At 37.2% G+C, this 21,317-nt stretch overlaps 1 protein-coding gene across 1 annotated transcript in view; it reads right to left on the bottom strand.

Annotated features, from left to right (window-relative positions):
- Positions 1–21,317, bottom strand: part of LOC128990111 (cadherin-99C-like) — a 123,376-nt gene that overhangs the window by 66,187 nt on the left and 35,872 nt on the right. The window lies entirely within an intron of this gene.

The raw sequence follows: 21,317 nt of genomic DNA on the forward strand, positions 1-21,317 counted from the left end.
GCTAGCAGATCTGCGAAGGCTGGCTGTTGCATTGGGTCATGGAAGAGACGCAGTCAGTAAACCCGTTCGTTCAAGTCTCTGGATGAATGAGCGAATCGTATCTTGAAAAGTTGTTTTAATACGACAACTGGACTGTTTGTTACTGGAATCATTGACTATATAACACTACTGGAATGTTACTGTTTTGGGTGGATTGCGTCGTGGAAGACACATCACTAGTAAACCCTTTCGTTTAAGTCTCCGGATGAATGAGCGAATCTTGGAGATTAGAGTGGTTTTAATTGCTTACGGCTTTGGGAGTGAAACAACTAGTCGTTAACACTATTTACGTGAGCTGCGTACACTACTTTACATGCGACAGTGTTTTAGACACTAAAAACCACTACTCATAACTTCTAGGAGAGGTTTTGTTTTCGTTTATAATCTCTCATTACCACTAATAGTAATGCAAAGAAACAGTGTACCAAACACTAATTGCACCACTCAACAATTAAATTTGCCTGACCAGCTGATTAGTTGAAGTTTGAATCATTACAATTTTATCTCTTATCTCGTAATCCTTGAACCTCATTGGTCTGTTACCCGTGTTGTTATGTTTAAGTGTTACGATTTCTGTGTTTCTTTAGTATAGGAATGTGCCTGGATTATTCAAAGTATAATAATGTTATATTCTTTGACTGCTATAGAATAATGATTACAGAATGTGACAGCCTATATAACAATGTCTGTAAAATTGAATACGTATATCAAAGTATTGGGCACTTGGAAAAGTTTGCATAGGGCGATGAAGCTACTTCTCATGGGATAGGCCTACTGCAATTAGTCCAACAAATCAACTTTAAATTTTAAAATTTATGGCAATTGTTCATAAACAAGTTAATGCGATCAGTTCGATACGTTCCCTTCAATCCTAGCCCATAACGTAACATTACCTCAGACTTGAATCTGACAACACTGCACGACTGGTTACACTTAGCGGCGTGTTCACTGCAGAATTGAACCCTGAGGCCTTCGAGCGCATAAACAAGGAGGATCACGTAGTCTGGTCGCCGATTTATCCCGTGTTGAACATAAAGTATAAAACCCGCCAATAATTTGCGTGGAGCCTGGCTTCCCGCCAGATCTCGAAGGTGTCGTTCGTTACGGGAAATGATCGTCTACCAGTGGCGACACTGCACAGAGGATTATGGGGGATTCCACCACTAAACTGGTAATGTTTACTGTAAAGAGGCGTCTCGCTCAGGAATAGCATTAAAGATGCACTCTACGTTACTTTTACTTAGATTAAGTCTTCGGGATTATTTCAAATCATTCTTAATCAACTAGTTATTACTATACAGGGCTTTAGTGATTTAGGTTAGACTTATTTCATTGAAATAATAAGTATACGGTGAACTTCGGAATAAGGTGGGTAAGCCAATGTACCCCAACAGCAAAATGCACTCGATGAAAAGTCATTGATATAACTGTAATCCTGAAACCTGAAGTGGCAAGTTACTCATCCAACTCAGAGGTCAATCATTAAGTTACTCAACGGGACAGATTGGCAAATATGTGCTAAAACCACATTTAAATCGTAAACATTTCTGTCAGTGTGAAATAAGATCATTAACTTAACACAGGGAGTGCACGTTGTAGCGTCTCAGCATGTGTGATAATGGTACTCTAATACACCTACTCCAACACACTCTGATTGAAACTCAAGAAACTTTGCCACTACTTTAAAGTAGAGTATTGATATTATAAACTAACATGTTAGATGTTCCTCAATCCAATACCATACGTCTGTGGTCTTCAAAACTTTTAATTTCAATCAGAAATGCAAGAGAAGCAGTTCATAAATCAAGAGAGTTTGAACATCCGTAAATAAACCCGTCTGCTTGTAAGGAGGTCCAGGGTTTAATCGCCATATAATTGGCCACTTGTCGGGTTCAAGCCACACCTGCTTTCCCCTGTGCAGCTTTCTGGGTCATCACGCTGATAAATTTACCGACGCATTCCACTGGTCTCAGTAGGCACTTTCCCCTCGTAGTCGTCCTCTCCGATGACCACGACTCTTCTTAGTGTTTCCTGGTAGAGATATAAACCCAGTGATTCCTGGTCTTGTTCTGCTCTTTCCGGTAGGATAGATATTTCTTTCCCACTGTTTCCTGTACGAGGTGAGGTCACTATCAAACCTAGGTACTTCAGAGCTCTAGGTAGAGTGCCCTCGCACCCCTAATTTTCAAAAACACCTTTCTGGTATTTTCTGTAAAATTTATAGGACCCTTCCTTATGTTTCTTGTAGGATATGTAAAAACTCACATCGTCAAAGTTTCCTTGAAAAATAGGAGAGCATTCATACTCGTCCGTAGTCTCAAAGTTACGATAATGTTTTCGGGTAGTTCCTGTATGACAAAAGGGATACTTCACTCCTGATATTTCCTGTAGGAAGAGTGGATATCCACAAACGTATGAATTTGTATTCCTGGGGTTTCGTGTTTGATATGTAGACACTTCGACCACAGTGTTTCGCAAAATATTCGTTCTGTAGGAGTTTTTACTATTCATTCCGTAGTATGATATCGTAGTTTATCTTGCACCATGGCAATTTATTTCTGGTGTTCAATTTCAGTTCTGTAGGAGAATGGTTATGGTGTCAGTAATAATTACAAGAACTGTTTGCTCAACCATGCTACACGCATTTTCTACACACATCAAAGTATAAAATCGTGTGAGTGTTTAAAATCTGGGTCACCTCTTATATATTGGAGTATATGCACTGTTTACTGCACCATTATTCAACCACACAAATCCCAGCATTACACATATTTCACAAAATATCTCCACACAACCCGTTTTCAGTCCACGATAAATGCTTCCAAATCCAAATACAGTCAGTCCAGTCCAATCAGAAGTGCCATAAACACGACTCGCTCGTACTTCTCATTATCGGAGCGGAGCGAGTGGGTTACAAGCGATATTTCGCCCACCCAAAGCCTCCTTTCACCTCTGGCTCCTTCGTCAAACTTTTATCACTTCTTTATAATTTATCGGGCACTCCAGTAGACGCTCGTTTTAGAGCGAGCAAAAACGTAAAATAAGTTTGACTTGAAGGAGTGACGCCAGTTACGACACTGGTAATGGCGATGGAGACTGAAAATATCGTAAATTAGACGCATTTTTCTTGGTAATGAAAATATTTATCGTTGTGGTTGGGCTTTTATGTGGTTCTCGCAAAAAGGTCTTAGACCGTAATTCGCTACGGTAGCCGGCTGAACCGGTCATACGGTCGTAGGTTATTAGTGTTTCGTCACGCCAAATCAAATTTATTTGATGACAGCTGCTTAGTATAATTTTAATCTAAATTAAATCAGGGTAGCTAGAAAAGTAGCCTTATAATGTAGAAAAAAAAGCGTAAGTATATGTTGTTCAGTACATTCATCTTTAGGACGGTTTCAGATGAAACAATAGCTCAAACGTACAATTCAGCAAATGCGAAGGCAGAGCTGAATGTCTACATCAGCAATGCCAATGTGAGGACCTCGTCAGCACTCTGACACTCAGCACTGCATCAGCAACAGCCTAGAGGCGAGGTCAAGGCCTGGAGATTGTTGTGAAACTTTATCAAGGAGAAACAATCAAGAAAATATTTTGTCTGTTGATACAGTTGCTTATGTACATGTTATAGCTCTTAAATCTCTAAAGAAATTTGAGTCATTTTTTTTAAATATCTTTTATGCTTTGACCCATCTATTACTTCTTCATTTTATTGGCTATATTTTAAATCAGTGCACATTAAAATTAGTTTTTTGAAGTTCATTGTTGGTGATGGTGAGTTAATGTTGTTCAAAGGTTTATTGCGGACATTTTCCATTACGAATGTAAAAATTAATAAACAACGTTTCGGGATCTGGAATCTGATCCCGTCCTCAGGTGCAAAAAACTTAGCTTTTTGACTGCTGCCCTCTGTAGTGTATTCCAACTTAGGTCGTGCGTTTGTGTATTGTTAGTTGTAATGTGTTAGTTAATTTTTGTTCACCTGAGGACGGGATCAGATTCCAGATCCCGAAACGTTGTGTATTAATTTTTTCGTGATGGAAAATGTCCGCAGTAAACCATTGAACAACATTAAAATTGTTGTTAAAAATTATGTTCACACGAACTAGTCTGTAAAAATATAATGTTTAGGTCTTAGTAGTAGACTCTAACTAGCTTTGAAATGGCATATATTTTCGAAAGAGTATTGGTGCAAAATCTCTAGATAGTATGGTAAAAATAAACCGAAAATCAACCAAGTTGTAACCTCCTGTCAGCAATTTCAGGTTCCCAAAAGCTCAAAATACATCGTAAATTAAGGGTTATTACGTTAAATCTCGTCTTACATAATTTCTAAGCCACGTTTGAAGAAAGCTATTATTTATCTACAACAGAAACATATTGACAATTATAAGTAAACAATGTAGACAACTTTAATGTTAAACTGTTTAAAGTAGATGAAATAGATTTATAAATGTAGGCAAAATACTTATGTAAATAATTAATTATTGGCCAGTGTTTCATCAGTTTCAGAATAATAAGTACTACTTGTATGGTGCAAAGATAGGCTTTTATTAACAATTAGTAGTACTGATGCATCACATATTAACTAACCCGGATGAGATATTCTAAAACACAGTATAATTGATGGAAACGACCAGCAACAAAGGCAATACTGCACAGTAAAGATTATGTCCCTATAAAGGTAACTGTACAGCTGTGACCGTGATCCTCTAACGATGTTTACGGATGTGTCAAGGTCTGGGGGATGAAACGGCAAAAATAACTCCTTGACCTGCAACGGGAACTGTCTACGGTGCAAACCATCTCCTTCGACGTCTAAACATATAAAAATTGCTGTCTGTTGCGGTAAATATGTCCACCAGTGGCGACTTGTCATCTTGTTGAATATTGTCGAAACAAGCAGTGGAAAAGTCTGAAGCGATGTCGTTGTTGGTTTAATTGAATTTTACTGGAGGAAACACAATCTGTTTAATATCACCAGAGGTCGTCCAGTGGTCGAAAATTCGACAAAAATTATGTAATGTACAGACCACGAATATTTACAGACTCCTATATTTTTACCCAGCGCTGTAAAGAAAACATGTGATTGGAAATTTTTTCATTTGTAATGATTCTGTTTATATTTCGTCAGCAGCATAGCAACCTATAAGGCATATATATTTTTTTAGAGCCTGATTTTTTAGCCTATTTTAATTTGTAAAGGTATTCTCTACATCTACAGGTAATATGCATACATTTTGCCTGCGTTGCACATGAACTGACAATAAAGGTTTTAAAAAGCATGCTTGTCTATTAATATATAGTATATAGGAGTTCGTATGCGAGGAAACGTTTTCATTCATTCCCATAAGCGACTTCGGACCGTATTTCTAGTTAGTATGGGAATAACATGAAGAGTATTCCCTTGCACATTTAAAAAACTGTAACAGTTGTTAAATGTATTAACGTAAAAATACCAAACCTGTATACGAGTTGTAGACGTGGATTCCGTAAGTAGAGTAATGTGTAAGTTCAGCTAGTTCAAAATAAAAACCGTACATGAATAAAATGGCCAGTAAATTTTGGTATGTTGAATGTAAATAAATTAAGAGAATTGTAACTAGGTGAGTGCGATAAAAGTTCGAGGGGTATACTTTGGAGTACTGTATATTAAAAGAAAATTACAATTGATACATTTTCAAACTTAGATTTTAACTTATCATTACCATTCCTCAACTTCTCGTCCGAACACCAAGCGCAAGCGCAACACACTGGTAGGGGTATCTGGCACGTACAGTCTAACCACCGGTGTGGTGTCCAGGAAGACAGGGTAATCTCTTGTTTAGGCGGTGACGGATGAACGGGAGTGCGGATAACTGGAGGTTGATTAGATAGGAAGTCGTCCGTGACTGTCTCACTGTCTCTTTCTCTCTCACTCGAGCTTGAATGTCTCAATTTCACTTTCTTGAAATATACTGACCCATTGTTCATATCGGACTTGTTAGTCTCCATGATTATGTTCATTGTTAACATTATATGACGTTGTAGTTTACAATATTCCACTGTTTGTGTTGATTTTATATATTCAGAAATTGCCGCAAAAAATGAAAATCTAAATTACAGACTCCCACAAAAGTGTTACAACAGAATTTTGAGAGCTCAGTACGTCAGTGCGTATTTTGGATAATCAGCTCTAACCTCTTGTCCCTTAAAATTTGTTATATCTAATGGAAAAAAATATTACAAGAAATGAAAGAGTATATTATAGTACTACTACTACTAACTACTATACTATACAGATGGTATAGTATAGTGGTGGTATGGAATGGTTCTATGGTTCTAGCACGTTGTTTTCGAACTATTGTAAAGTTCTGTCTATTGTACTACTGTACTACTGTCTCAAGTTGTAAGTCAAAGGTTGTATTTAATAATTGATCGGTTAGTGAAATATTAATCATTAACATTATCAGAGAAAACTATTTCACTTTTAAAATAGAACCCGGAAATCTTTGTTGGGTGTAACCAATTTGGATTTTTTAAATACGAACTTCTCGAGAATCGATCATAAAAATGTTTACACATTTTGAGGTTAATCAATCAATTTATAAAATTTACAATGCATTTCTTCTTCTTCCAGATTTCCCGAGGTTCGTATTTTTTGTACGTAGATTTATGAGTGTCTAATACTCCACTGTCTAGCAATTGAACTAAGACTAAGCATTTAATTGAAATGCTACGCGTTTACAGCCACCACTTGGATACTAATACCTGGACAGTGGTAATAATTACTGTATTTCACGGAGACTGGCTTAGTGGGTCAGCACATCGGGAATCGGTTATACCAAGAAAATAGCTGCTAATCGTCTGCTAGAAACAAGACTATTTATTTTTACGATCAAACTGAATGAGTCTAGTCTTCTAATAATGATGTAAACTTTATTATCGCCTGAAAACGGTTGTTAAGAAGGGCGTTACTGTTATTAGAGGACTCTAGCAAACTACCTAGGGGAAATAAGCTCACTAAAGGAAATGCTGTTAAGTTGTTATTATTAAGATAAAAAAACCAATTTTATTCACAAAAATGACTCATTCACATAAACCAAATGAATTATGGTATAACAAATGAATCTCAAAAATATTAGTATGAAAACTGTATATTTACCGTTTGCACTTTGGACTTATGACACGACTTTGGTCAACTTACAAAGTTCTCCTCGTTAAAAGATGTAGAACCGATTGTTATTTAACATACATTGAATTAAAACATATATTCTAAAAGACAAAATAACTTTTTTGAGGGAGATGACTTCCTCCAAAATCCACAAATACAATCTTTGCGGACTAACAAAACAAAGCGCGCACGTGAAAGTGAAGAAGAGCGATATTAATAAGCGCGGGTAATCATCCGTTGTATTGGCTGGTATCGTGCGGAACAAGATTGGTCACACTGGAGGTAAATGATTGCCAACATTGCAGATGCTAATTCCGCGGAGTCAGACGCATCTTAGATAGCATCTTCAGGCCACGAGCCGGCAGTACACGCCGGACTCGAACCCGCGGCCTCCCGCCCACACGGATCACGACCGAGGGGGCGGATAAATAAATGACTCGGTATAATATACACCTACCACTCGCCTAATGAACACAGTTCATTGTGGGGACGACAGGATATTTTGCATCGGGTGAGTGTCTATTTCACGGTGCAAGGGTTTTTCACGAGGGCAAATTGTTATTCACATCGAAGTAGAGTGTTATTTGCTGGTGCAGAGCATTACTCCTATAGTAACTGCTCCAAAAAGAGTAAGAATCTATGGCACTGCTCTGGAGAGAATGAGGCCCCAAGGTAGGCCCTACTGATCCAAAAATAATAAGGACTTTGGACCCTGCTCCGAAAAGGCTAAGAGACTATACGACACTGCTCCGAAAATAATAAAAAATGCACTGCTCCTGTTGAATGTGCTTGGCTAGGCATTGCTGCAATACTCACTTCTTCACAAGAGATGGACACTAGTTCGGAAATTCAATCAAATCTTCATTGTCGTCAAAAATTATTTACGATTATTTTTATGTTTGACACAGGAGCCAAATAGAGATGTTTGTACCCTATACTGTATTCAAGGGTTGACTAAGATGAGACTATGTTTAAGCTATAGTCCGATATTATCGCACACTACCACACCTAGGTGGCGCCAAACATGGATAAAAATCTGCCCTAAATCGCCGTCCGTCGTCCGGATTTGGTGTCAAGATATTTTCGCAAGGTCCGTCCTCAATACTAAATATACGAACTAAACTATTGTGAAACAATGCGGGGGGATGAATGTTGTGCTGTAAAACTAAAGTGTAATTGATAGAGTTATACGGTTAAATTACCCCACAACCTGTTTCATATTGGTAACTCCCGCTTGTACTCGAACCTGAAATGGTTACATAACCCGGGGGCGAAATGGCAAGTGATACTTTACAAATTAAATTAGTGTATTAACAGTTTCAATAAAGCTATTACCATAAATTTTGCTCAACGTCCTTTTTCGTTGAGGTCTTGTCTATATTTCAAGTTTAAATTGCTTCATTCCAAAGGTTAAACTGGTATTCAGATAAATCACCATGACCAATCATATTTAGATGCAAAACAGTCGTAAGAAACTCCCTTGGGCGAGGCGAACCTACCGCACTTGTCCGAGGCTTGATGAATTGTATTATAAACATACTTGTCCTAGCGTACTGGCGTACTAGTTCATGTTTATAATGGTTAGGGGTTTGAATAATTTAGATATGTTGCTTTTGGCAATCCTTAACATACACCTGTGACCTGTAGGCGTGGATTATGTTCAGTAAAATATTGCTTTACCTTTAATTAAGGAACGTTTGTCGTTTCAGCAAGGGACTTTACAGATCGGTTAGAAATCTTGATAATCATCAGTGATAGTAAAACCTGTGTTACTTCAGCGACCCTCGACGCTCAGTGGTTCAATGCCCGACAACGTAAGTTCTCCTTCAAGTAGGTCTCTTACTACACAAAAAAGAATATATTATTTCTCTCCACGAAAACGCTATGAGTTAAATTAAGATTTTACACGGCACATGCAACTATATACTGTACAGAGCTGGCCAGCTAAGGCGCTACGACTGGTCAAGGTCCGTCTAACGGCACATTGATGTGTCTAGTGTCCATCCTCGTCAACTTTATGTGCAGCGTTCCTCTATTAAACGAAAATCAACAAAAACTGGCCACGATCAAAGAGGCAAGCCGATACGCCAATAAAGCTATTGTTGGCCACAAAGGCCCCTAGAAGGTATAATGATCCCGTGGTAGACTTGTAATACGACGCCCAGGGCGACGCATTGTCCGACGAAACGATCTAATTGAAATTTTGCGCAAACAATGGAGACGGGTAATTATAACGGAGTTAATAAATCCATTAAACCGCTTAATGGAGGGAAGTGCGAAAAATAGATAAAATAAAAAGACCAAGTGGTTCGGTGGTCAAAAGCTGTTGACCATAAAAACATCGCATGTACTTTGGGTTAGGACTTGTATGGTGAACGGTTATGTTAGGATAAGATAGTTTCTTGATTATATTCTCACCGTTTCGAGAAATTTGTCTCATTCGAAATAAATGTATCGTATAAAATTTCTGGCAGGTAATAGGTCTTGACCAAGTTTGCAGAGCTATGAGTTTTAAAATTTAAAGCGTTACCAAAGACAAAGAAATAGTGTAGGAAAACAATTTGTAAAGTTAAAAAACTCTGTGAATAGTATGATAATCAGAGACATTAAGTATATCCAACTTGATCAAATATACCATCAGTACAGTGCATTGTATGCATTTTTACTGCGAATTGTTTCTGTCGGGAAAAAATTGTTGTCCCATAGTCAAGTTTTTGGATTAGGCTACCTGAAACTACAGTTCTGAGATATTTAAACTTTGTTCTCGTATGATATTAAAAAAAAAAATACAGTTATTGATGAGCCTTGCTAACTATACTAATAAAACAATAATTATGACCCTTAGGAAACACAAACAATGTATGGAAAAAGCTATGATTACTGATCCTCAACAAAGGAGTGAACCATATTGATTATTTGATGGACCATCGAGGCAAGGTCGTGAAGGTCAACGTGGTTGTTTGAATTGGTCGGGTCTCAAGTTTCGTCGCGGACAACCCGTTGAAGTACACAAGTCCAATACATTACGATGACAAGTTAGCGACTTTCCAGATCAACAATGGGTCATTTCGCCAAAACCAACAGCCAAAGGCACCGAGCTGGGTGTGGCGAGGTGATATATTTCTCAGACCATTCTTCATCCAAACAATTGGCAATTCAACAAATATCTCAAACCCTAATTCGTGAAGTTTGACATGACCGGGTGTGGATAACTGTTGCTGGACCACCCGTCTCGTCAACACTCTGCTGGTTACTTTGTACAGTGGTTTCTTGGTGTATGTGAAAATTTATGATATTGTATGTTTAAACTGTTCAATTCTGAGAAACTGATTTCTTAAAAAATTCTAAAGGAAATTAAGGAATCGGTTCACGCAATTATGGAATGATTACTCATAGTATATTTTAAACACCAAAACATGCCAATGATTGACATTATTTTTTATGTTATTGACGTTGGTTTTTGGTTGTGGTTGTATTGATACACAGCAACTCTAATCTATTTGTTTGTACATGTTTATTGCTGCAGGTTATATATTTTTCTTTTAGTACTCGTTTTAAATAAATATTTGTTGCAACCTGGACACTTGAACACAGGGACAGTTGAATAAACAAGGATATAAAAATAAAATAAAGGAAACAAAGTTCAAATGCAATGTTTGACTGTACGTTGCACAGAATAAACTTCGCAGCACGATGTTCTTTGGAGAGCCAAATACTTTTATTCAAAAACAGCCTAATAATATTAAAAATATAAATCGAGCCATTTTACGAGCAAAGGTGTTTCCACAGACCGAACACGATAAAGTTATTCAAAACAATTGTTGAACCCGCGCCAAACACCTATGACGGTAGCAATGTTAAGATGTTTGGTCCCGTGTCTTCTTGTTCTGTTGTCAAAACACTTGCTCGCCCAGCATGCTAAAGTCTTCCCACTTCCCACATGGCTACAACAATAGCCTCCCAGATCTATTATGCATTCGAACCCATGTGAAACCATTTTTGCGACCATCTTAAATAATGAATGTCAGGATACATGGCACAACATTGTATGTATAGCTCGCAGGGGACTACATTTCCATGTGAATCACTCAGGACACGCCCTGTAAAGGTGGTATGTATTTGGCGACTGTACTTGTGTTTGGGAAATTGTAAACTACATGAAGGATGGTCGTATTTTGTACCGTATTAGAACATAGGTATGTCTTCTTAACGACAAATAAGACATCAATTTAGTGAACTGTCAACCATCACGGTTTTAAAATTTCGTTAGTATTTTTTTATCCACGTCTTTGGTGATTTTAGGTTTTTAGTCGGGTAATGGTCCAAACCCTAATCTCCAGCACATGGCGACCCCGGATCCGTATTTACTGTTTTTATAAGCGATGACTGTTCTACAACACTAAATTAACCACTCCTCTACCAAGACAATCATAATTCATCTAATTGTTGTTTTATAGTTTGCCTTAGATTACGTTTTAAAAATCAAAGAGCAGTTGTTGTAGTTGACAAGAACGAATAAACCCACGTAAAAGAGCTAAAAAGCTTTAGGCGTTGGGGCATACAATCTATTTAGTGTAAATTCTCTCCCTCGTTTGATAGTAAATTCTCACGCCATTTTATGTCAAGATATTGGGAATTCAATCGGCTTTACAAGAATGAGTATGGTTCAGCAAAAAAATGTAAAAGAATAACTTAATATGTTGTAAATGTTAATTCTCAATATGGTACTTTTACGACCTAAAACCTTTCTAAGATGTTCAGTGAACATACCAGTCCCATACTCCACACCTTAAAAGATATTACACTAAGTATTTTGAAGCGTGAGCTTATTCTCATCAGAATAATTTCAAGTTCGTGAACCCGAGGATATTTTCCGGTGAAAATCCATTGTGTGTCGGGGAGAAAGGACAGTGTTTGGGCGGTCCTGCGAGGCTAATAACACTTGCCGACATTTAAACCGCGATAAACCTTGGGACGCGGTCGATAAAATGAAATTTGAATATCGGGGAACGCCTTACTGCGATACTTTTTGACCCTGGAAGCGAGGATTGAATTCTCAAATCAGTCACGGTGGAGTATGTTGACCAGATCTGGGAGGGGGAGGAGGTAAGGGCACTGTCAAGGACTTGTCAGTTTCACCTAAGTGGAACAGCTGATAATAACCAGGTGCTGAGACTTATCAGCTGATTCTAAATCACAGTGTGCAATGCGGGCACGAAGACAAGTGTAATGCGTTTCATCAGGAAGTAAACAGCTGTTGCAGCTTACATCACAGAAAACGTAGTACGTTTTCTGTGCTTACATGTCAAACTTTATGTTTAGCGTGATTATTTAAAAATTACCATAAGTTATCATCTGGACAGATTTTACTTATTCATAACTTTTTAAATGTTAATTTTAAATCAACTACCACACAACGTAGAGCGTCAATAAATAAGCTGTTCATAGAAAATTTCCCATAACGAATAAGCTATTCCTGTTGGTTTCCTGAAAATATTTCTATAGGGTACATAAAATGCGTATATAGAATAAGCACAAGAAATATTCTGCATTTATGGAAAAGATACGATCAACAACAGTACAGGAAACTAACAAGTTCAGACTAGTATATATGGATTACAACTTCGTATCCTGAGAATAGATTACGTCATATGAGCAATACCAAATGTCAAAATGTCGAAATTATTCAAAACAACATAATATCCGTCAAATAAAAGTTCTAGACCATAGAATTTACCCTACCCTAGACCTTTGTGTGAGTTGTTTACCCTACACCTTTTATAGACTATAGTGTTTTGTGTTTTGTGACAACATAGAATTTAAACCTGCAAAACTAGTGATACCAACCTCAGTAATTGAAACCTCTTTTTGAAATGAGCAATATCAAATATTTATATCTGCAAGATCAACAATAAATTTGTCAGGGTAAATCAAATCAACATTCTTATTAATCAGAAAGAATTTGAACACCTTGAAAATAAATCTGGCATAAACAGTGGTGGTACCAACCTTAGTTATTGAAAGCATTTCTTTAATCAGCGATATTAAGTTGTCATACCAGATAAAATATTAACGAGCAATTTGTCAGGATAAATCAAAACCATATGATATCAGAGCCACAAGTTGAATACCGTGACAGTGATACTGGCATTTAAAACAGTGGTACCAACTTGAAAACATTTCTTTAAACAGCAATATTAAGTAGTCCTATCAGATAAAAGATAAACTAGCAATTTGTCAGGATAATCAAAACCATATAATATCAGAGCCAGAAGTTGAAGACCGTGACAGTGATACTGGCATAAACAGTGGTACCAACCGCAGTAATGTGTCTGAAGTAGCTGTACCAACATACAATTACTTCAGCAAGGCTACGTTGATGTATGACCAAGACTGCCTTCCTATTTTGGACTTGTGGTCACTGTTAGCCTTGGGTCGCACCTCACTGATGCTTCCTTGTCTGTTTTGGAAAAAGATTAACTACTGAAGCTGTTGTGCTGGTGTTTACAAAGGGGTAGGCGTGATCACAGAATGTCTCTTCAGACGATGAGACGAAGTTTCAAAAAAAGAACACTCACTTTTGAACACTCATGCAGACAAGACAAAACCCCAAGTGAAGGTAAGTTCAAGCCACAACACATTGCGTAACGTGTAATAGTTGAAGGAAGGTTTATGAAAACGGGATATGCTGTAAACACTACTTTGGCCTACAGCGCCATTAATCTATGAGTAATTGGCCAAGCTACCGTGGGAACTATGATTACGTTTGGTTAAGGAAAACAATAATATTTACTTGAGTTTTGTGTCACAATCCTTTTATGGTGTGCGTTTTCGCAATTATTATTCTAGGCTCTCTGTTGTGATCTCAACCATGCACTGGAAGAGGGCTAAGTTCTAGAGCCCCAATACCATCATCACCTACCGTAACGTCACGATCACCTCAAGGTAGATGCTATTGATTGGACGGTTTTAATCCCGCTCATCCTCTCCACATCAACATTGACGTATGCTTCACGTTTGGAAATTACCCCAAAGACCCACCCAAAAACGATTCCCAACAAAATTCGCAAACTCAGTGAGTTTCAATCTTCCGAATCTAAGGTCAAAATCTTCCCATGGATGGCGAATCTTGCAAAGTGTGTCGAGCGTTTATGTAAATGTCTGAAATGGCATGTGGGGTCCTAAATCCGCGCGAATGACTGAATACGGAGACTTTCTCTGAGATGCCGCGCTGCTCTCTGCTCGCTGACGACACTCTCAATTAGAGGCTTGCTCTATATGACCTTTGAACTGGCGGGTAATTTATGTGTGGTGTTGTGCCACCGGCGGACTTGTATTGTGACTGCCTCCACGAACTTCATACTGTCGTGGGAGTGGAAACCGACTGTTAATTATTGTCGGTGAGAGTGTTTAGAGAAAATGGAAGTGTCTTTAAGGTTACAAGTTGATTGGGCGTTGATTGGGCCTTGGCTAGTACTTATCAAATGGCTGGATATCAGGTGGTTACAAGTAAATACTATATTATATAGCAAATGACTTTTAATCCTATGAGCCACATGGACTATTTAGTGATCCATGTGTTTATTTAGTTTCCCCTCAACTTGTACGACAAATATAAAAACATTAAAAACAATTCTATTGTGGACACACAGAAAAGATGAGCAAAACGTAGAATAGTGCCTGTTTTGAGATTTGCAGATTCTGCAACTCACGTAAACACTTTTCATACTCTTCCATCCGAGCCTTACATAGTATATTTCAGGAGGACCTGTCTAGCCTGTGACACAGAATGGAAAACTCTTTTGTAAATCGTTGCCAATTTTTATTTTTACGATACACTAAAACAAACCAGTTCAATCTAAAAACACCCCTACCAATGGTGCGTTTGGAAGGGGCAGTAGAGCGTTTAGCTGATGTCTAAGAATTGTCAAGACTTATCAACCGAGTTATTCATCAAAGCCATTTTGTCTGAGGAATTTTATATGGTGCTTGGGTTTTCAGGGGGAAAAAGGTAAATACTTTAGCAAACTCCTAGTAACTTAATTTTATGAAAAACCACCAAATTTCTAATCACGTTTTCCAGCGTCAATTCGCTTCAGAAAAATATGCTGAATATGTCAAGAATAAGTTGTATTTTGTTCCAAGACTGAATCAACAAACTCTTTTTGAATTCTTTAATGGTGATTTGTATTAGAAACCCAATACTTCATACAGTTCTATGTAAAAATGAATTGATCAACGTTGTGAGGTTTGACTATTTTTGTCTTCTTTTATGATGTATATTTCACCACACACGAACTGTATCACTCCACGATTTGACGTCATAAATCGTGTCAGTTCGTCCATAAACATGCGAAAGTGGGGTATCGCAGGTGTGATCTGTATATTGCCACTGGTCTATATCTGTTGACATATCTACAGTGTCAGCCCACAGGGGACCCGGCCCACTACACTGGCCACATCTTACGATATTTACGGTCAGTTCGATTTTTATGGTCACTACCGTTTACACTACTGTCCGATAGTTCGATGGAATCTCGTTCCGGATTTGGTATCGGGTCTAGCGTTTCGGGGATATATTAATCTACATGGATTAGAAAGGCGAGTGCGTCTCGTAGGTTGTAGATGAAACGTTTTGTAGATGTGTTCGAGGGTTCAAACCCCCTCGATCAGTTAACTGGATTCGCATGATTGTTTAAAAAGGGTAGTATAAATATTGTATCATCATCAACTCTCATTTTAAGGCCACTTTTCGGTTAACCAATGTATTCATCGAATGCACTAAACTGAGTCACATTGATGACGGATCATGATGAATGTTTTATAGGACTAAGCGAACTTGAATATTAGATAAATGCGCGTCGTGATCAAATATTACAGTTATCAATAAAATAAGTTTAAATTTGTTTTATTAGTCATGTAGTGTCAGCATAAGAGTTAAGAGTGCTAAAATAATTCGCAACAGGTATAAAATTTACCATTCTCTTTCGATTACATAATCAGCAAAAGTAAAGGGGGCTTAAACTACAGTGTATTGTATGCAATATTATAACACAATTTCATTTTACATTATTCCAAAATTAAAACGTATTGGTCAACTTAGTTCTCTTTAAACTGCAGCTTTTTAAGACGAAGTCTAGCTCTTACATCATCAAACATCGAAACACAACATATAACTCAACCGATTCTAAAAGCAAATCTCAAAAATGGACCTCTCGCCATTTAATTTGTTGCAGTTAAAACCTGTTCCGAGAATTGATTTAAAGTGGAAATCTCGATTAATCAAGCCGCAAGTGTACAAACCAGTCGGCGAAAAAAGTGCATAATTAGTGGTAATTCATTAATGACACAACAAAAGGACACGAGTAAAAGTTGTGCAAGAGAGGAAAAAGTGGTAACGTGGATCATAACGAGCAATTAGACGAGAAGTTGGGCAGTGTTTGGTGGCGCATTAGCACTAGAATTTGGCAGGTGACGCAAGCCGAGGTGGTGACGATTTGTCGGTGAATTAAGGTCAGTTTCACATCACATGACAAATGTGCGGCCCACTTTGGAGTACGCGAGTGTTAACAAGCCTCAGCCGTCCAGAGGAATGTGAGTCTGGTGTCAGGAGAGGCCGAAAGTTCTGTTGTGTGTCAAAAAACCTTAACATCCGTTATGCTGTAGGGCGTTTGTGAACTCTCTCGAAAAAATTCACAGGATTATTCCTTGGGTTAATACATGAATATTTTACATTATAAACATGGGTCGCTGAAGCCTCGTTTCCCATCTGTCTGTCTGTATGTGTTTTTTATAAATAACCTTATAACTCGAGTTTGAATCGAGGTACAAACTTTAAATTTGACACACTTGTGTATTTTAACGTGGTACACAAACATGCAAAACTTCATTTCGTTGACTATAGCCGTTTCAAAATGGCGGCCATCTAAAACCTTTGACCTCAAATTACATGAAAACCACTAGAGTTACAAAAGAAATACAAGAATAACAAAATGTAGGAAATTTTACGCCAAATCAAATGACACATAGATCTTAAAGATCGGACAACAAACAGCCGAGTTATTAATTTTTTAAATAATTAATAATTTCTTTACTGGTTTTTAATTGTTATTGTTTATTCTTTAAAATCATCTGATCCTTTCAAAATTGTTACAACAATGTAAGACAGCTGGTTTGCCCTAACAACAACATTTAGTTTTTTTTACTAGATGGTAAATGTATTAAGTGTCCTATTTTTACCTTAACTATTGAGATCTGTTTAAGGTTACGTAATGTACTCTGTATCAGATGATTTTAATGAATAAACAATAACAATTAGAAGCCAGCAAAGAAATTATTAATTATTAAAAAAAATAATAACTCAGCTGTTTGTTGTCCGATCTTTAAAATCTATGTTTCTTTTGATTTGGCATACAATTTCCTACATTTTGTCATTCTTGTGTTTTTTTTTTGTTTTTTTTTGTAACTCTAGTGGTTTTCATGTAATTTGAGGTCAAAGATTTTAGATGGCCGCCATTTTGAAACGGCTATAGTCAACTTAATGAAATTTTGCATGTTTGTGTACCACGTTAAAATACACATGTGTGTCAAATTTAAAGTTTGTGCCTCGATTCAAACTCGAGTTATAAGGTTATTTATAAAAAACACATACAGACAGACAGACGGAAAACGAGGCTCCGGCGACCCATGTTTATAATGTAAAATATTCATGTATTAACCCAAGGAATAATCCTGTGAATTTTATCGAGAGAGTTCACAAACACCCTGTATACAGGGATTTGTTGTAAAAATCATATATCTACACACAAAAACTCTCTTTGAATGGTCACATTTCCCTAAGTAATGGAATAATTATTGGTTTTATAGTGTTGTGCCACGTCGAAGCCAATTTATTATCGCTACAGTTCAGAGTGAGGGTAATATTAGTATAGGGGGTGAATATTTAATCTGTTCTTACGACTAATAAATTCAAACTGCTGGCAGTAGTAACTGCAATGTCATACAACGTCTCTCTATATTTTATATTTAAAATTCCATTAAGCATATTAAAAAAAAACTATGTAGAAGTTTTTTAACATAGGTACAGACAAGTGTACTGATGACTAATTTAATGGGACGAAATATGCAAAATACGGTTGAATCTACAACTAATTAAAATATAAAATAAATTCTATTCAATTTAATTACAAACTGGGAAGGTTGAAACAGAGATAAATGCAAAAGAGTTTCGGTGTAAACAGTTCCATACTATCTTTTATCAATCAGGTATAATGTTTAGTAATTGTTTTGGTTCTTGAAAGGTATTTGGCTGTTAATTCTGAGTGCAATACTAATTAAGAAGACGTTGGTTTTTTGAAATCTACTTTTAAGAAAATATATAGTCAACAAACTTTTTTCATAATAATGTAAAAAAAATAACAGTTATTTGGCGTCTTGATGTACTGTACATGAAACCCAATTAGGAAGAAGATATGTCAGAGTGTTGTGAATAACACTCTCTACTCTACATAAATCAATCGCAATCCTTGGATATTTCTCTAAACAAAGTCATTACTGACGTAATAAAACAAGTAATACAATTTCAATCTCACTGGTAAATAACAGTAATTACCGACTGAGTATAGTAATCATAACTCGTTGATTTCTTCATACGAATCAACCAACTAACGAGACAGCAATCGCAGCTGTAATTCCCAGAGCTTCACCTCCTTCTGTCAGGATTATTTGCATACAGACAGACCAACTGTAATCTACTCATTGTCCTGTGTGTCCTGGGAGTCCTTTGTGTCCCGGAGTCCTGGATACAGACGAGGGACGCCTCTCCTGGACGCTTCTAATCCTTTCTGTAGCATCTGACACAATCATGCCTGAGCCGGGATTAGGATTAATGTGTTTGTGACGTATGGAATTGGATTGGTTATAAGAGAATCGTTTGTAAATGCTTTCCACTTACACGATTAGTTGATGCTAATAGGTAAACAAACATTAAAAATAAGTAGGAACAAATACTAAACAAGTATTGTTTATACTTTACGAGTAACCTTTGAACCAGCAGAATTACCAATGTTGCATAAGTTATTAAATTGCTGCAAAACTCATTGAACCTGATTATTAAACGTAGAAACGCTCTATTTAATAGGGCATCTAACAAAAAAGATAAAATCGTCGAAATTTAAAGATTTCCTTAAATCCTTTTATTGTTGAAAGAACTGCTGCTTGAACCATCAGACAAGAGAGGCGTTGGTCTAGAAAGGTTTTATTTGTGGAAAGCAGAGAGCACAGAGGTGGAAAGATAACTAGTCGAAAAAAGGTTCCGGGATTCTGGTTGTTCACTTGACTCATTTATGTGTTGTATAACGTGTTGTATAGATGAGTAATAGGCCTACCAATACGTAAGTCACTCCTAAAATTACACATCCTTCCTTAGTTGATCAAACGACTATTCAAAGCTACATTACTGCCTTTCTTGTGAATAGTCCACTCAAGCGTACTCCTAAAACTATCTGTTTTATACTAATCGAGTAGATTCCCCAAGCAATGAAGGTTCTCACTATAAGATAAGAAGAATCCTTCCAGTCCCTCAAACCAGTAACGTAATTTTCTTACATAAATTTTCAACATAAATACACTCCATTACCAACCGTGTGGTAGACCGGTGCACACAATCACAAGATATCAAATGCTCACATATTCAATGCCTATAATCAAGGCCGGTTCACAGTGCACCTCGGCAATCAAGACTGGTTCACAGTGGTCCTCGGGCGAGCCGCTTAACAATACCTTCATCACGTGACTTAGCGTGGATTGCTCGTATCACGCTAATTGCTGAACAGCTGATCTCCAAGGTCTGATTATAGCATGTCAATTACTGGGCAAGATAAAGCCTCACATTAATAATGTTTGTGTCGAATATTTTGTCATTCGTAAGGAATGAGGTCAAATGTTACATGTCAATCAATGCATGATAAATCACACATTGGGTTAATATTTACGTTGTTTCCTGATTTTCTTGCAATAAGGTCTCGGGAAGAAATCACAAAACTCTATTAAACAGGTTCGCCATTGTTGAAGCTGGCAATAGCGCAACATAACACCTGTTTTTAATTTAACCTTTCTAATCTGAAAATTATTAGCTACAAATGTATTGATTGTGCATTAACCATGGAAATACTAGAGGGTGAAGAGTACATGTCGTTTGAATTGACATTATTTTTAGTAGGAAGAGATCTTCAATGTAGACTAAAAAGTATTTTCATTTCATTACATTCATTCCTCATGGACGTTCTTTGACTGTACGAGGAAGATTTTAAAGAACGTTTCAATTTAGTATAAGAAACTTAAGATTGGTTTTTACTAGCCTTTTCTTGTTATCTCGCCTATCATAGACATATGTTTACCAAATAATCCATTTCTTTTTCTAAGGAACAATAATTGAGGAGTGTAACGCGCACAAACATTTTACCCATGGAAGTGTGTCCAATCTTAGCTAGACATGAGACACTTGTCAACTCATATTTACTATTTTACATTGAGAGGCTTACTTGCAGGATATAAGTCGATGCAGGTTACATAACCCAGTTTGAGTGCATGAGCCGGGAAGGGGGCGACCTGTGTGTTCCCAGTAACCAAGATATTTCCTACGGGAAGCTGAGGTCACGCATCACGGTTAAGTAACCGCTGCAGGACCTTGTTGGCGATGGTTCATTGATCACACTATATTTGACTATCAGAACACTACCGTAACCAAGAAGATTGAATTCGAGTTTTTTCTTAGCTCTCCTTTTATTTAGGGGTGGCCTTCTACAGGGTTGTTCATTTCTTTGTGGGTGAGATGGTGATGGACCGTGGAACATACCAGCGATGTCTTTGGTTCGAGTCCCGGTTCCGTAAAAGAAATGTAGTACAGTTCATTCTCTTACTGTTCCGCCTCACTCCTTGCTTTACTACTTCCCCATGTGTACGTACATAATTTTTAAGCCCACATAGACAAATGCAAGGTTAAAAGACACAGCTTACCTCTTAAAAATAGAAGTCTCTATTTAAACTTTCAACAAGTAAAGGAGACATAAGGACACAACAACTTAAAAATCCGTGGTACCATAACTCTAAACTATACCTAAAGCCA

Source organism: Macrosteles quadrilineatus, unplaced genomic scaffold (genome assembly GCF_028750875.1).
Source record: "Macrosteles quadrilineatus isolate MER2022 unplaced genomic scaffold, UCM_ALF_1.0 Scaffold_3__2_contigs__length_128488019, whole genome shotgun sequence".
NCBI classification, from domain to species: Eukaryota; Metazoa; Arthropoda; class Insecta; order Hemiptera; family Cicadellidae; genus Macrosteles; species Macrosteles quadrilineatus.